We start from the raw sequence: 15,592 nt of genomic DNA, 5'->3' as shown, positions 1-15,592 counted from the left end.
CTAATATTTTACATAGCTTTCAAGAATTACAAATGAAATTTAATTTACCACACTCCGATATTTTTGCATATCTTCAAGTGAGACACTACATCTTCTCAATTTACTAACCCCCAATTAGTTCCTGGGTGAAATTAGAGGAGCTCCTCATGGGTAGGTGAGTAGATAACCCCAAGTGTGCCACATTTTCAAAAGCGATCAGGAGCTTTGAAGTGAAGAATGACTTCTCTTAGATTCTCCGTTGGGCAGGGAGTCCAGATTTTAATTTAACAACCACAGATATACAGTATTGGTTCAAACATTCTTGACATTACAGAAAACATGGATTTGAGAGAATTACAATTTAAAATTCCTATGGACCTGCCCAAAATCCTTTTGGATGGCAATAAGAAATCAATGTTCTTTGCTTTTGGGTGTAAATATTTCAATTAACCCTAGGACTTGGCTCTTTGGACTGTTTGAGGCTGAAACATGTATCACACTCAGGAGCCAAAAGTTATTCATAGATAAAGCAGGTCTAATAGCCAAGAAAACTATATTGGCAATTTGGATAGGAAAGGAAATTCCATGTCTATCACACTGGGAAAACAGAATGTTACAACTGCTAACATTTTAATATATTTCATCTAAATACCTTCCACCGCTTAAACAGGAGGGCGTATCCAAAATCTGGTGGTGAAGGAGACCATAGCATCATTATAAACCAAGGCGCCCCTATTATTACAAGCTTAGATTGGACAAATGAGGTATTATTGTGAGAGTTTAACTCTGTCCGGGATAAACTGAAGAGTAGTAAATCACCTAGACCGGATGGTATACACCCCAGAGTTCTGAAGGAACTAAAAAATGAAATTTCAGACTTATTAGTAAAAATTTGTAACCTATCATTAAAATCATCCTTGTATCTGAAGACTGGAGGATAGCAAATGTAACCCCAATATTTAAAAAGGGCTCCGGGGCAATCCAGGAAACTACAGACCGGTTAGCCTGACTTCAGTGCCAGGAAAAATAGTGGAAAGTGTTCTAAACATCAAAAGCACAGAACATATAGAAAGACATGGTTTAATGGAACAAAGTCAGCATGGCTCTTTACCCAAGGCAAGTCCTGCATCACAAATCTGCTTCACTTTTTTGAAGGAGTTAATAAACATGTGGATAAAGGTGAACCGGTAGATGTAGTGTACTTGGATTTTCAGAAGGCGTTTGACAAAGTTCCTCATGAAAGGCTTCTAGGAAAAGTAAAAAGTCATGGGATAGGTGGCGATGTCCTTTCATGGATTGCAAACTGGCTAAAAGACAGGAAACAGAGAGTAGGATTAAATGGGCAATTTTCTCAGTGGAAGGGAGTGGACAGTGGAGTGCCTCAGGGATCTGTATTGGGTCCCTTACTTTTCAATATATTTATAAATGATCTGGAAAGAAATACGACAAGTGAGAATCAAATTTGCAGATGATGCAAAATTGTTCAGCATAGTTAAATCACAAGCAGATTGTGATAAATTGCAGGAAGACCTTGTGAGACTGGAAAATTGGGCATCAAAATGGCAGATGAAATTTAATGTGTATAAGTGCAAGGTGATGCATTATAGGGAAAAATAACCCATGCTATAGTTACACAATGTTAGGTTCCATATTAGGTGCTACAACCCAAGAAAGATCTAGGCGTCATTGAAATCGCCGGTTCAGTGTGCTGCAGCAGTCAAAAAAGCAAACAGAATGTTGGGAATTATTAGAAAGGGAATGGTGAAAACGGAAAATGTCATAATGCCTCCGTATCGCTCCATGGTGAGACCGCACCTTGAATATTGTGTACAATTCTGGTCGCCGCATCTCAAAAAAGATTTAACTGCGATGGAGAAGGTACAGAGAAGGGCTACCAAAATGATAAAGGGAATCGAACAGCTCCCCTATGAGGAAAGACTAAAGAGGTTAGGACTTTTCAGCTTGGAGAAGAGACGGCTGAGGGGGGATATGATAGAGGTGTTTAAAATCATGAGAGGTCTAGAACGGGTAGATGTGAATCGGTTATTTACTCTTTCAGATAATAGAAAGACTAGGAGGCACTCCATGAAATTAGTATGTGGCACATTTAAAACTAATCAGAGAAAGTTCTTTTTTACTCAACGCACAATTAAACTCTGGAATTTGTTGCCAGAGGATGTGGTTAGTGCAGTTAGTATAGCTGTGTTTAAAATAGGACTGAATAAGTTCTTGGAGGAGAAGTCCATTACCTGCTATTAAGTTGACTTCGAAAATAGCCACTGCTATTACTAGCAACGGTAACATGGAATAGACTTAGTTTTGGGGTACTTGCCAGGTTCTTATGGCCTGGATTGGCCATTGCTGGAAACAGGATGCTGGGCTTGATGAACCCTTGGTCTGACCCAGTATGGCATGTTCTTATGTTATGTTTTTAGGAGAGACCATTAGGTATCCCCGCAGGAGAGCAGGGCAACTCAAAGCTCCCATTAATTCTCCTCTAAATTTTGAAGCAATCCCTAGTAGGGAAATGCATGTCCACCATCTGCTGGAGACTGAGAATACTTGCAGGTTGATGTCAAGGCAGGACTATATATACTGCGACGGTTTGCTTTGTCTCCACCTGCTGGTAGATGTGCATAAAGCACTGGTCCTAAATCAATCTATCCACATGCTAGGAAAAAATGGAATAAAGACCCAGACCTCTTTCTCCAAATGGAAAAGATTAATCTGAGAAGCATGGGGGGAAATTGAGAATGCTTTAGCTACTGGGTATAGCCTTCTCTTATCATGGAAAGGTTCCCCGATTCTTCAGTCACAGAAGAGATCAGTGGTCCCTGGGGAATAGACGCTCTCATTCAGACCTGGCCGGAAGAAGAGTTGCTATAATCCTTCCTTCTGTGGCCCCTGATGGGCAGGGTCATTCGCAGAATCGAGCAACACAGGGGATTAGTCCTACTAGTTGCTCCAGATTGGCCCAGGCATCCGTGGTATGCAGACATGGAGACTCCTGGTGGAAACCTCCCTGTGCCTCCCACCACACAGGGACCCGACTCTATTCTGTCTTACAGTCTGGCCCTTGAGAGGGCTCGCCTGATGAAGAAAGGATATTCTGCGGCAGTAACTGCCACCTTGCTGCGCACTTGGAAGTTCTCTACATCCCTAGCGTATGTGCGGGTCTGCAGAGTATTTGAGGCTTGATGCAAGAAACGCAGTGTCCCCCCCCTTGGGAGGTCAAAATCCCACTAATTCTGGAATTTTGGTAGGACGGCTTGAATAAAGGTTTGACCCTTAACTCCTTGAAGGTCCAGGGGGCAGCTCTATCCTGTTTCGGGGCGAGGTGAACGGAAGCTGCCTATCAGCTCAGCCGGACATGGCCCGTTTTCTGAAAGGGGTGAAGCACCTCTGGTTACCCCTACAGTGGCCAGCTCCCTTGTGGAATCTTAATCTAGTATTAGAATTTTTGGCAGGGCCCTCCTTTCAGCTGCTGCGCAGTCTTTCCTTGCATTTATTAACAGTGAAAATGGTGTTCCTGGTGGCTATATGCTTGGCATGTCGCACATCTGAACTACAGGCATTGTCGGGAATAGTTATGCCAGATGACTCCAAGAGCGTTACAGCTTCGTACTGTTCTATCCTTCTTGCCCAAAATAGTCTCCGAGTTTCATTTGAAATCAGTCCATTTCATTGCCATCCCTAGATAAGCACAAGGACATGGAAGAATACTGCCTTCTCCACTTCACAAAGGAAGAAAGCGGAGGGAACCAGCTTTGCGGGTTACCATAGCTCACTGGATTAAGGAGATGGTCATGGGAGCTTTTGTGGAGGCAGGACAGCCATTACCTTCTCAGGTTAAAGCTCATTCCCACTAGGGCTCAGGTAGTCTCATGGGTGGAAGCTAGACTGCTGTCTCCCGTCGATATCTGCCAAGCGGCGACATGATCCTCCTTGCACACTTTCTCCAGGTTCTATCACCTAGATGTACAGGCCCGAGAGGATTCAGCCTTTACAAGGGCAGTGTTAACTGGACCGCAAGCAGCTTCCCGCTCCAACTGGGAGCTTTTGTACATCCAATTGGTCCTGAATCCATCTGGCTACACACTAGGAAATGGAGAAATTACTCACCCAATAATTTTGTTTTGCTTAGTGTAGACAGATGGACTCAGCACCCTGCCCAAGAACAGTGCCAAGGATTCACCTGTTGAGTGAATATCGATTGCAAGAAATTACAGGTAAGCGTCATCCAATCCCTAGATCAGGGCATCTATATTCTTACTGGGGTTCAGTATTTATGTTTGGTTGAGTATACTTACGGTTATCCGTTTTTAATCATATTTTAAATCAAGTTCTTAATAGTATGTACCCTATTTATGTTTTTAAATATTTAATGTGCTTGTTTATCTTTTTCCGCTTTTACTTAATTTGTTTTACTCAGAATTTTATGTATGTCTGAATTGTAAACTGCATAGATCAATTAACCAATTGTATAAGTGGTATATAAGAATTTTTAAATAAATAAATGGTAGGTCCACAGTGGCTTTGGAAGAGAATATTGAAGGGCTGAGGTCACTGCAGGGGAGTATCTAGGATGACATCAGCTTTGAAATCTGATTCAGTCTTCATCTGCTGGCAGGGGAGCATAACCCATTTGTCCCAAGTCCATTTGTCTACACTAAGGAAAACAAAGTTATCAGGTAAGTGATTTCTACATTAAAAGTCCCCTGCAAAGTCCCCCACAGAACTTTAGTTTACATATTCTGTAGGTGTGGTAATAAAGGGTTATGGAATCTGGGTGGACATTGGAAAACTATTGACGCATAAACTGCTCTCCCTCCTAACTATAAGCCTGCCTATCAAAAGATTTGAATTTGCCACACATTTTATTTTTGCATTTCTTGCTTTCTTACTTCCTCTTTTACATACATACAGTTATGTAGTGCTGCTCATATAAGGCCAGAGCTTATAGTGATGTATCGGAGAAGTGTTTATCTTAGTACATTGCGTCGTACTCACTTCTTCCCTTGGGACTCCTAACAGAAGCAAAATCCTCTGCTTTATGCATGCATATTATACACTCACCTGCTTACAAGTACCTGGATTATTAGTATTGCTATTATATAAATAATAGGACCTGAAGGTCCATAAAGAGTTTTGGACTCCCTAGTAAATTTGTCTATAAAAAAAAAAATAGATGTTTACTCCAGCATATATAACAGATTAGCAGGAATAAACAGATTATAGGTCTGATGTACTGAAACAAAACTTTAGCCCCTACAAATTATGAGTGAAGACAATGTCTTGAATAATCTGAGATCATATACATTTTTATGAGGTGTGATATTTCAGTTATTGCTAATAGGTGAATTCATATTTGGTTTCCAGAATTGAGGTATTCCCTCAACCACCCTCAACATCACTCACGCACATTCGGCACAGCGCAGAGACTAACATTTTAGAACACTGATCACTAAGTGCGGTGCACCACTTTCCACACTTCATGTCGCTAAATAAAATGTGTTCTTTCTCTCCTCAGCAAGCTCCCAATCCTAACAACCCATGTTGTTGGCAGGACTGTCGCCAAGCTTCAATTCCCCACTCCTTTCCTCAACTGCTTCCTTTGTGTATTTTTTTGTTTTGTTTTTTATATAAACTTCACCCGCAAAAACCAAGCAGCGAACAAAAGAACAAGAACATATACTTTCTTGTGAGACAACTTCAGGAGCCAAGGAAGTAAGCACTCCCAGAGAGGACAGAGGCAGGCAGGGAAAGAGGGAGCCAGCATCATTGGCTTTCAGACCCATCTCAACGAAAGGGCACAAGCTCTCCAAGGGCCACTGACACCTTGCCTGCCCCTACTCTACCAGGATAGCCTGCATGACTTAACACTCCAGGGAGCGATTTGTCCACCAGAACATTTGATGGTGGGATGGACATCCCTATCATTTACTGGAGATAGAATACAGTGAGAGGGCAGGTGGCACAGTAAGGCCTTTATTCTGTAGGGGAGAAATGACACTAAGAAAATATGGAGCTGGTTACTAGAAAATGTGGTCATGGCTAGTAGTATAACAAAAAAGATCTGGAGGACAAAAAACACAAATAATTATTTGGCAGAGAGATTTGTAGTCTCCACCTTTTACTTCTAGAGTGAGCAATATGGAATGAATTTTCTTAATGGTCTCTACCGGGTACTTCCAAGTGACTTGAACTAACTACATTGGTCTCACCCAACTTGACATTTCTTATGTTCTTGTATATCAAAATTTAAATGTTGACCTTGATTTGTCAAATAAAATGGTCTCTCCTTGATATTTTTATTTTGAACATAAGGATGTTAAGCTGCTTTGTGACTCATGTGTATGTATTTTTCATATTTTAGATTACGGACACTCATTTTTATTTTTTTATTGTTCTTTATGAAAATAACAAAAGCAGGAGAAAATCAGTTGAAAAAAATTACATTTTTTCTGGGTAAATACTGGAGTTTATTTTGGTGGACAGAAGCCAATAAACATTACCAGAATCTCCCACCCACTCAGCAGCATCCCCATCTCTATCCCTTGCCCTATCCAACATGCCCCTCTCTTCTCCTCCCACCCCATTGAAAATCTCTCTTGCTCTCCCCCCCACCCACTGCAACAACATTCATCCTTACCAGTGGTGGCTCCAGGCTTCTTCTCTCTCGGCAGCATGCTTACTGAGGCTCCAGTGTTCTACAGCACTGCACATCTGCTTTAATGCAGGGCCAGGGAGCCTGTCAGAAAGTGCATTTGGTGGATAGGACCTGCTTAAAATGCATTAATTGCATCAGACAGCAAGGACTTTGGCTGCTTGTGGGGGTGAAGAGGCAGGACTTGAAACACAGCATGGGCAGCACAAGACGGTGAGCGCTTTCTTTCACTGGTGGGGGACAGGATTTGAAACAGAGCAAGCGGTTTGGCTCAGACTGGCTTCCAGCAGTGGCTGGAGGCCTTGAAATGCTGCAACTGCAGCTCTGGAGCAGTTTTTTTAATCAGCCTAAAATTAGGATGAACATCAATTTAAACAAAATTTCATCTATGGAAAAATCTACAAATGTATGGGTGAAAATCTGTTTAATATGAAAATGAAGTACCCTATAGAAAACACTTAAATGAGAATTTAATGCTGTAGTTTAAATATTTTATTCTGCTAAATTTCAAGTCATTTTAGAAAATAAATATACTTTGTTGAGTCTGAGGATGCTAAATTATTAGAAAAGGCATTAGCAAAGTGTCCTACACCAGACCACTGCACTATCTGAGCATCCATGGATGATTCTTTGGCATGAAACTTTAAATACTTATTTTAAATTTGAAAATGTATATTTAATGTAGAGTTTAGTAAGAATGGCTGTTATCTTAGGTTTGCATTACTTTTTAAGTTCATGCAGTCTATTTTCTCTGCAAACTGAAAATAGAATTTTTCCTTTACTTAAATGGATATAATAATTATCATAGAATATTAAGTATACAAATTCATAGATATTTTGTACTTAATTTATAATGGAAAGAAAAATAGAAAAAAAACACTTTTTCAAAAAGTCACCAACAGTTTCATATGTCCGTGGGTGAAAGGTGCACAGAGGTTATTAATTTGAGAGGCATATGGTATGCAAAACCTTTGCAGACACATGGAAACTGAGTAGGTTCTTGCCTACATGGTGTGCGCAGGGATATTCACGTATATTATTCAGAGTGAGGCAAAAATATTGAGCAACACCATTCTTTCTTTCTGCGCCGAGACACAGATATTGAGCCATTGCTCTAAGAAAAGAATGAGCTACATGCAGGGAGACAGATGGAGTCCTGTTGCTAAGCAAGAGACCTGAGAGATACAGAGTGCCTTTAGAGATACCAGAATCATGCTGCTCAGAGACAGATGGAACGGAAAGACCAAAAGAGAGACAGGTCCTACCAGAGAGAATAAAAATGTCAGATACACAGCCCTGCTTGCAGTGATAAGTCTAGCCTGGAACTAGAGTAGATTCAGAAGTAGTATAAAGAAGTACATATACACAAAGCTTGGTGGATGTATAAAACAGCCTCATGCAGAGGCAAGAGGTAAACAATCAAAAAAGCTTGAGGAAAGGACAGAGAATCCTCAGAAATCTTAAATTAAAAGGCAATAGGGAAGTAAAGGGTAAAGCCAATAATCAAATACAATTTGCAGTACTGCAGCCAGTAGGACAAATGCTATAAAGCAGGATGGGCCTGGAGACCTTTATATGCTTTCACAGTCTCAGTTTCTATTGCTCTACCAAGCTACTCGGAGGAAGAAAAAAAAAAGAGGGCTAAACAGATGGTAAGTTACAGTCATCCATACTGTTCAGAGAAAGAAAAAAAGGAATGAGGGTGAGAACACAAGGATCTTCTCTACCTAGCTCAAAAATAAATACACAATGAGCACCCCCGAAGCACCATGAACTTCCTTCACAATCCTAAAGGGAAGAGCAGAGGGTGTTCAGATCTCAACACCAGCTACACACTCGGACCCTTCAAGATAAGAGGCACCCCTCCCAAAATATCTCCGCTAATCTAACCTCGCCCGAGGCCCACAGTTTGGAGCCAAAGAAGCCCTCCTCACCGCAAGAGTGAAGCCAAAACACTCCAGTATCATGTGACAAGGACCAAATCAAGGATGTTTACTTTTTTTTTTTTTTATTTCAAATCTCTTTATTGAGCGCAACATCTGCACATCAGCGTCACAATACCAATACGGAAATACAGTCTGTGTAAAGCTCAAATGTACAGCTAGCAAAAAGGAGGAAACAAATGAGAAAGCCAGTGGTTTGATACTTACTAAAATGATTCAATTAAAACGTAAAATCTGAATCTTGTATTTAAATTTTAAAGGAGCCAGACGATCCTCATTCTTTTGTTACAAACTGTTCTAATAAGCAATATCAAAATTAATCAAATTATACCTACACACAGGTTATGTATACCCCAAACTAGTTCACGACTGTGAACGTATTTAGAAAATAAAATTGGGGGAGGGGGGAGGAAAGAGAAAAAGACAGACTAGTAATAACGAAAAGGAAACCAAAGACCTCCGCTGTAACCAACACATGGCAATTTGGAGTCAGTAAGTTGGGAATGTGGAGGAAACCTGAAGCAGTGGCCAGAACTCATCCCATTTCCTGCGCCGGGGATTTTTGTTTTGTTCTTGGCGCATTATTACCATGATACTGAATTGCTTAAGCAGAGGGATGGGAGAGGAGGAGGAGTAAGTTCATGGACCTAACTCCTTCACGCGTGTCAAATCTGGGCGGATTTTTATACCCGATATACATCTGTACCATGCAATCGCAGGCAACAGCCGCAACCTGCGACGACTTTTTTTCCTTCCTACACTTTCCCGCTAGATTCAAGGGAAGGAGATAGGAGCAGGGTCGGGGGGGGGAGGGAAGCTGTCGGCAGAGGGACACTCTCAGGGTCTTTCAGGCGCCGTTTCTCGCCTCCCACGCCGAATTCTCCCCCACCAGCTCTGCACTCACCTTCCCCTCCGCCACCGCTCCTCCAGGAACTTCGCGCTGCCTCCCTGCGCCGCTCTCACAAAAGCTCCAGATACTACCACCACCGTACTTTCTTCCTCACACCCCCCTCGCCTAATGGCTGCCTCTATCCCTCTGAACCCGACGCCAACCGGAACCGGAAGCGACTATTCCCCTGCCGAGCGCGCACTTGGGGTGCACGCGCAGCTCCGTCGCCGTAGCTGCCCCAGGACAGCGGAGCTAGCAGGAGAGAACAGGAAGTGGGGGGAAAAGAAAAAACATTCAAAAACGTGAGATCAATGCGCATCTCTATGGCAACCTAACTGTCGCTGCCGGAACCTGGTGACGTCTGACGCAGGGGCGCCTTGCTTAACATCAGATGCGTTCAAAGGGCAATGTTGTGACATGCTTCCAAGAGTGCAAGCCGCTTCCGCTTCCTGGTTGTCTTCCCCATTGCTTTTCAGACAGCAGGAGTAAGACTTGGAGGAGAATGGGATGGGACCAGCAAGCAGACTTTACCTTACCCCCATTTAGCGCTTAGGTTATAAAGACCTAAGTGTAGGCCATATTGTTGGCAAGTATCAAGCAGTGTCATATGTTGAGTGTTACCCACAGCTAGGCCGATGCAATGTGCACTCGGGCTAGCCCATTGGTTAACCCATGGTTGTACGTGCATCCATAACCTCTTATGCAATAAGGGGATTAGCGTGTCCAAACCGGTGTGTAGCTAATAGCATTCATCACATGTAAATTCATGTCAATGAGGCTGTTAACTATTATTTATGTAAAAAATAAATGTGTGCCCGACGCGCACATTTTTACTGTCAGAAATTAACACCTGCCCCGGAGTAAGTGCTAAGTCTTGAGGACCTCCTAATGTTAATAGAACAGTAGAAAATACTGCTTTTCTGTAGTTCCTCTGACTCAATATTGTGCTGATATTGAGTCAGAGGAACTGAAAAAAGGAGTAAAGTTTAAAAAAAGGCTTGCCAGCAGTCAGGTTAGGAAATGAAAGCTCAATTATTTATTTATTTATTTATTTATTTAGCGTTTTTCTATACCGGCATTCATGATTAGAAACCACATCATGCCGGTTTACATAAAACAAGGGGTGAGAACAAGAAACGAAAAACAAGTGCAAGGAGAACAAAAGTTACATTACAACAGGGTCTTAAAACTGGGAAGAGAAATTAGAATAAGAGAGACGAACGGAAGAGATTAAAATATTTACATTATTTACATTATGATATGAAATCTATTGTATAGTTTGCTGTCTCTTGTAAAATTACTATCATTTAGATCGGGTCTGGGAAGGCTTGTTTAAATAGCCAAGTCTTAAGCCTTTTGGAACTTCCGGCGTTCGCTCCGGGGGAAGAGAGGTCCCTTCGTCATCTGGACGTCAAGCGTGTTCTGCTCCGTTACTTGGAAGCTACCAATGATTTCCGGGTTTCCGATCACCTGTTTGTACTCTGGTCGGGACCTAAGAAGGGATCCTCCGCATCGAAAACGACGATTGCCCGCTGGATCAAGGATGCCATTTCGGCGTCTTATATCGGAGCTGGGCGTACTCCTCCTACAGGCGTCAGGGCTCATTCTACACGCTCGCAAGCCGCGTCTTGGGCGGAGTCTCGATCCGTCTCCCCGCAGGAAATCTGCCGGGCGGCGACATGGAAGTCGTTGCATACCTTTGCTCGGCATTATCGTCTGCACCTGCCGCCTTCAGCCCCTGCGCTCTTTGGCGATCAGGTTCTCCGAGCAGGGCTTTCAGGGGCCCACCCGGTTTAGGGAAGCTTGGGTACATCCCACCGTCTGGACTGATCCTGGTACGTACAGGGAAAAGAAAATTATTCCTTACCTGCTAATTTTCGTTCCTGTAGTACCATGGATCAGTCCAGACGCCCACCACTCTGGGATTGTGCGCCCTCGCTCGGATACATATGCGTCTTCTGTTTTTCCTCTCTTCTCTGGCTCTGTGTCAGAGTGTACAGCTCCTCACAAGTTGGCTATGGCGACCTTGTCTCGGTCGTGCCTGTTTCTTGTTCTTGATGGTTAATTTACACCACCGTGTTGATCCAAATTGTTCTGGTTTAATTTTTTGCTCTTTTGGGCTTTGTTATGCACGATACTGAGCTCCAGCAGAGGGTGCGCTGGTATAGGAGGCGGTGCCCTCGAGCTCTGTTCTGACTCCATCTGCTGGACGGGGGACATAAAGCTTGTGCTGACTCCATCTGCTGGATTGGGGACATAACCCTGCATCCATTTTCCTAACCCGTGGCTGTGCACAGGTTAGGAAAACAGACGCTCGTAACATTCTAGGCGCCTGATGCCGAGAATATGTTAGGGATGCGCAGTTTCCCTTGTGCCTCCTTTTTAACGAAGCGGCTCATTTTCCTACTGCATCGCACGCCCAGGAGAAGTGGATGGATGCCCGTTTTTCGCGTGCCAATATTGCATCAGCCTGTTTGTATGATGTATTTCCAGTTTATCTCCAGGCTTTCCCCAGCTCTGCTCCCGTTAGCGAATCACCATCTACTTAATTGTATACCATATTTCTGCAAATAATAAAGGATCACCTGACAATTTATCCACCTTCCTGCCAACTATAACCTGGAAGCTCTGAATGATGGAGAGGTCGTATGAGGGGATGGGGCTACTGCCCCCCAATCCTTCATGACACAGCTCTCCTATGCTCCCAGAAGTCCCAGATAATTGTCCAGTTGTGTCATCTGATCCGTGAATAATAACTCCCTCTGGATGAAGGGAATGTGGGAAGCCTGGGTTTTGATTGGGAAGAGCCTTTTGCAGTAATATAATGTAAAATTCAAGCATGAATAAATCAACTTTTTGTGACTCTTTCTGTTTTGTTTTTTCTTTAATTTTTATTTTTTCTCTCTACTTCCTCTCGTGCCTTTAGGGGAACTGTACTGGTATTGAGAAATGTCAGTGCCTAATATGATTGATTGTGGGAGTATGTTTTTGTCTTTTGCTATATTTGGGATGCTACTTATTTTGTTTGATCAGTGAGATTCACTGAGGTTGCAAAGTCTGTCAGGGTGAGGTAGGTAGGCTAAATGGTGGTTATTATGTCATAGAAAACACAACACGTTTATAAGTATAGAAGTTTTACTTATAAGTCCGAGAATAAGCAATGAAAGCATAAAAGGTTAGATTATGCATTAGGAATATATATAAAGATAATTCCCCTCACAGTTTCCAGTGTTCGTCTTATATATCTTAGAAAATCAGAAACACAGCACTGGAGTTTCAGGAACAAATCATTATTGGTCACTTGGAATGTCCGACATGCTTTTCCTCTGAGCTGTTCTTTCTCTGAATCTAACCATAGTAGGTTTTTGGAGGGGGGGGGGCGGTGTTTTAAGGGCCTACAGACCCTTGTGCCCTAGGTAGACCAATGTAACACCCCCCCCCCAAAACCCACACAGTTGAAAGTGCCCCTTTTACAATGGGAGATATATAGAGTGTTAGATTGTTTCTTTCTCTCTCCCCCTCCCCCCCCCCCCTTCTCCCTCTCCCACTCTCCCCCTCCCGATGTTTAGAATCCATCTGGCTCAAAATCTTCAGACTTCTGCCTCATCAGTACCAGTAGTAAACCTATGCAGGTAATATGGAGCGCGTTGCCATGTTGAGTATTGCAAAATTTGGGAGTTACATACGTAAGTCTTGGCCCCATTCCAGAAGATCCATGCTCCACCTTTTTCTGCCTCCTTATTCTTGACGTGTGCACAGGTATGTATGTTCGTACTTCCCAGCTTCTTAAAATTTGCGTTGGTCGTGTGCGTCCCACATACACGAGTATTGGGCCATTTTTGCATGATCAACACTTTAAAAATCTACCTGATATGTTCTTATCATCTACTGAGGCCTCAACTATCTGGCTAATCATATCAGCAATAGCTAGGTGTGGTTAAGTTGCTGATGTCCTATTTTACTTGATATCTGCACAGTTAGCCTCATGAGTAACTGCTTGTTAATATACCTGATCTCATGACATTTTATTATGAAGCAAGCCGGAATCTGTTCCGCTTCGGCGGTCCCACAGCGTGGCGGTGGCTGTCATTGGCGGTGCCTCCTGATGGCAGCACAGCAGGACGCAGGCTCCATTGTGGCTCCTCCCCCTCAGCGTGTCGGGCGTCATCACCGGAAGTTCCCGCAATGAGAGCAGGAACTTGGGGGATTTAAGCACAGCGTTTACAGCACCTTCCTGCCTCAGCTACAGGTTTGCTTGTGCTGGTGCTGCTTCACTGTGTATTTTCTTTAGTTGCCTCGATCCTTGTTTGGACCTTGGATTTGGTTTGTCTGCTGCCTGCCTCAACCCCTGCCTGAACTTGGATTTGTTTTGTCTGCTGCCTACCTCGACTCCTGCCTGCACTAGGTTTGGTTGGTCTCATCTGCCTCACCTCTTTGTGAGATCTTTGTTTGGCCTGAGTGTCACTCTTCAGTCTCCGTTCAGTCTCCAGCTTGAGATAAGGCTGTTACTCTATTTCTTGGGTCTACAAACCATAACAATTTTTTCTTGTTACAAGCAAGTTAAGAAAAATGGCATATTTATTCTCAGAAATTATAGGCCTTATGTCAAGCAATTACACTAGCTATAATAGTGATTATCTTTGTTCCACTAATTTCTATCACGTTACAAAGTTCTTCACATTAAATAAATAGATCCTTAAATAATTTTCCACACAGGGCCACTCTGGTCAGTTATAGGGCTAAACACTAGGACACGAGCAGCTGGCAGGCTGGATTCAGGGATCTGACAGGCTGGAACAAGTACAGGACAGGAGGGAGTTTTCACCTGTACCAGACATCTCCCTCTTGGGTCTTGGTGGCTGACAGGACTTGGATGGTACAAGAATAATGAACTAAAGGACACCCACAAGAGCAGGGCCAACTGCATGTTGCGTACTTGCTTCTAGGAGGGCCCCACGAATGGCCTCACCCAGCAGTCGCCAGTTTCCTCCTGTGCCTCCTGTGCCTTGCTGCCACTTCCCACAGCAGGAGATTTGTCACTAGTCTTCCAGGTGAATCGTCGCCGTCCCCAGTTCCAGCGGAGCCTTTGAACACTGCCGCTCTTGCGGCCGAACACCACCACCGCTCCTGCACTTGTCTCTCTAGGTGCACGTGCACGTGCTCCTACTGTATTTAAAAGGCCTGCGACAGGAAAGTCCACAATGCCCTCAGTCAACATCATTCTTCAGCTGCCCTATAAAAGGGCTCCTCAGTCTGTTCCTCATTGCCTTCGCAAAGGGTTCTGGTGGTCTCCAGGTCCTTCAAGGCCACCTGTTTCCTATGGTCTTTGTCTTGTTCAGCGTCCTGGTCTTCAGCCTGTTCCAGTGTCTTGGTCTTCGCCCTGTTCCAGCGCCTGGTGTCTTCAGTCTGATCCACTGTTCCAGTGTCTTCAGCTTTTGTCAGCATCTTGTCAGTCTCCTGTGTCTTTAGTCCACCTCAGTGCTCCGGTGTCTTCAGCCTTCAGGCCAGTGTCCTGTTTAAAGTCTTCAGAGTCCTGCTCCTAAGTTCCTAGTCCTGTTTCATAGTCTCCTGAGTTCTGGTTCTGAGTTTATTTATTATTTATTTAACACTTTTATATCCCGAGGTTCAGGTAACAGAATTACTAATCACTTCGGTTTACATTCCAACAATTACAGTGACAATTATAATGTCTTACAAAGAACAGAGTGAATAAAACTTGGATAATGTCTTACAATGAACGGGGAGAGTGCAAATTTGGGTACAAAGAACTTGGAGAAACAATGTGTATAATCATGGGGACTGACTTGGCTGGGCTTAAAGCCAACTGTAGTGAAGTTTACTGGGAGAATGAGTTACTGCGGGTGGTTTATTAGTGCTGGAGGAAATCTTGTAGATATGCTGAAGGCAGGGTCTACCCTTGAGATATGTGCTTGGATGACTGAGTTAGGGGAAGGCTTGGTTGAACAACCAGGTCTTAAGTCTTTTTTTAAAGGTGGAAGTAGATTGTTCAAGCCTGAGGTCTGATGGGAGGGAGTTCCATTGTTTAGGGCCAGCGGTGGAGAGAGCTCTTTTCCCTAGTTTTCGTTTTGACAGGATGGGCCTTTATAGTGCCTC

The 15,592-nt window shown here is 43.4% G+C and overlaps 1 protein-coding gene across 7 annotated transcripts in view; it reads right to left on the bottom strand.

The window, feature by feature from the left end:
* MBD1 (methyl-CpG binding domain protein 1) overlaps window positions 1–9,797 on the bottom strand; it is a 322,119-nt gene extending 312,322 nt beyond the window's left edge. The window contains exon 1 of one of the 7 annotated variants that reach the window (XM_029611568.1): window positions 9,494–9,797. The gene's annotated coding sequence lies outside the window, so the exon portion shown is untranslated. The remainder of the gene's footprint in view (window positions 1–9,493) is intronic. The other 6 variants (XM_029611550.1, XM_029611587.1, XM_029611578.1 and 3 more) reach the window with 6 other exon arrangements.
* Between the last annotated feature and the right edge of the window lie 5,795 nt (window positions 9,798–15,592).

This window comes from Rhinatrema bivittatum, chromosome 1 (assembly GCF_901001135.1).
Source record: "Rhinatrema bivittatum chromosome 1, aRhiBiv1.1, whole genome shotgun sequence".
NCBI classification, from domain to species: Eukaryota; Metazoa; Chordata; class Amphibia; order Gymnophiona; family Rhinatrematidae; genus Rhinatrema; species Rhinatrema bivittatum.
Note: the sequence above shows the minus strand (reverse complement) of the source record. Positions and strands in the feature narration are given on the sequence as shown.